Source organism: Cynara cardunculus, assembly GCF_001531365.2.
Source record: "Cynara cardunculus var. scolymus isolate 2C chromosome LG 16, CcrdV1, whole genome shotgun sequence".
NCBI classification, from domain to species: domain Eukaryota; kingdom Viridiplantae; phylum Streptophyta; class Magnoliopsida; order Asterales; family Asteraceae; genus Cynara; species Cynara cardunculus.
Genome location: NC_037543.1, coordinates 18089060 through 18091530, shown reverse-complemented (window position 1 = coordinate 18091530; position 2471 = coordinate 18089060).

Below are 2471 nucleotides of genomic sequence, written 5' to 3'. Positions count from 1 at the left end.
AAACATCATCGCTTTCTCAAAATCACATAAAGTCATATTATAACATCGACTGAGATAAAGAATAAAATGAAATATTAAAATCACGATGTATCTCGCTGCATTGCGCGAGTAAGCTTCGAGTATTATTAAAGCAAATATAAATTACTTCGTTATTGAACTTGAATCAAATAATAATAATAATTAAATTAAATTAAAAAATTACGCAAAAAATGAGGAATTTTAAATAGTTCATTTGATACTAATATCGATATATTTTTATCAAAATTTTATGATATCTTCAATTTTATATTTTATTCAAAAATAAAAATATCATTGTTTTTTCAAAATCACACAAGACCATATTATAACATCTAATGAGACAAAGAATAAAATAAAATATTAAAATCAAGATGTCTCTCACTGCATTGCGCGAGTACCCGTCTAGTTATTTTACAATGGGTGTATAATACATATCTTAGATTCAGTTTCAACCTCATAGACTCAACCGTTGATTGAACCGAAAAAAATATCCTTTCACATTAGTATCTTTAGAGACGAGTTTTATATGAGGATGGTAATCAATTTTTTGTCCAAATTATATTTTATATTTTAATAGATTTAATTTATCTTTTTAATTACTAATAGAATAAATAATAATAAAATAATAATAGATATATTGTAAGAAACTCCTACATGTGGGGAAATATATATATATATATATATATATATATGAAAATGTTCATTTGAGAAATGATAATATTTGAGAAGTAAAGAAATGATCATAATTTTCATCTGGTCAATGTTTGAGGCTTTGACCATGAAACACCGGATAATTACTCGCATTGATATACATAAATAGAGAGATATTTTCGTAACTTTTACAAATATGCGACAAAAAGGTTCATATGTGAACTCGTGAATTAGTTCACATGTGAATCATTTAACTAGTTCATAATATGAACCCACAAGTTCATATATGAATCAATTAATTAGTTCATATATGAATCACATAGATTCATATGCGAATTTGTTGATTAATTTATATGTGAATCAGTTAAAATAGTTCATATGTGAATTACATGAGTTGACATATGAACATGTAGTTCATCACATAGGCTCATATATAAACCTGTTGGCCATCCAATTGTAAAAGTTACAAAACTATCATCTCTATTTTTTTGCATAGCCGTAATTTTTGGGCAGTGCAAGCGCAATTATTGACCAGTAAAAATCGCAATTATTGACCAGTCAAATCCGATCTTGACCATATGAAACATTATAATCATTTCTTTACTTTTCAAATATAAATTCAAACGTTTTTACAAGTTATAATTTAAAATTATGGAAAATAAAAGTGTGATACATTGACCAAATTTGTAGTTTAGTCAAGATCCAAAAACCATAAAAGTTTGAAGAAAAAGCAAGCAAGTCTTTTTCAATTAAAAGCCAATATTGTACATGATGGTTCCTGCCGGACCTTTATGGCTTCAAGAATCACAATAATCCAAACCTACTTTTTATCCGAATCAAATATAATTTTGATAAATTTGACGGGTTGGCTTCAGAAATATTCGTTTCACTTACCAAATCTTCTCAATGGTTCACCGAAATCGTATTTTGTTCATAAAATATACGTTTCCCAAGTTGCAAAATGGACAGCTATCAAATCTTGGCTATTTTGGTTCAAACATGAAAAAACTGGCTAAAAAGTGAAGATCCGGATAATTTTCCTTATTTGATGAACATGACAAGGGTTAAAAAATCTTACCCAGTAAGAGCAATGATAAAGATGAAGAGTCTTACTCAGTAAGTGAGGATGACGACCCTTACCCGAGTAAGTGCTTACCGGGTAAATTGTTGTGTATGCTACCATTTTAATGTACTACAATCTTACCTAATAAAATAAGTTATAGTGTTGACTTCTAACGATAAGTGCTTACCGGGTAAACATTTAGGTAAACGACCCCTTAGTTTTTCAAGAATACAAATGTTAAAACATTATGTACGAATTAATAATCAATATAAAATCTTTTAATTTTAATAATATTATTATGTTACCACTTTTTGTAAACAATAACGATGAAAAGTTTTGAATGGTTTTTGAAAATCCATATTACCTTTTTCATATTAACATAACAAATTTTTTTGGACGCCCACCTATTTATCTTAATGTAAAAAAAAATCGGAATTATTTTAAATATAATTAATTTTTAACCAAAAAAATTAAATAAAAAATGAGTATTTTATTCTTTTTCAATTTGATACTCATATATATATATATATATATATATATATATATACTAGATGTAACATCCCAAAATTTCAAATACTTAAATATATCAAAATTAGTATCCCAAGATCAAACACTTACATTGCAGCGGAAATAAAATTTCTAATCTTACAATTTATATCACCATCTAAACTTACAATCTTGAGGAGCATAACTTTGCTCTATATAACAATGCCTTGATCTACACATATCCTTCTTTGAT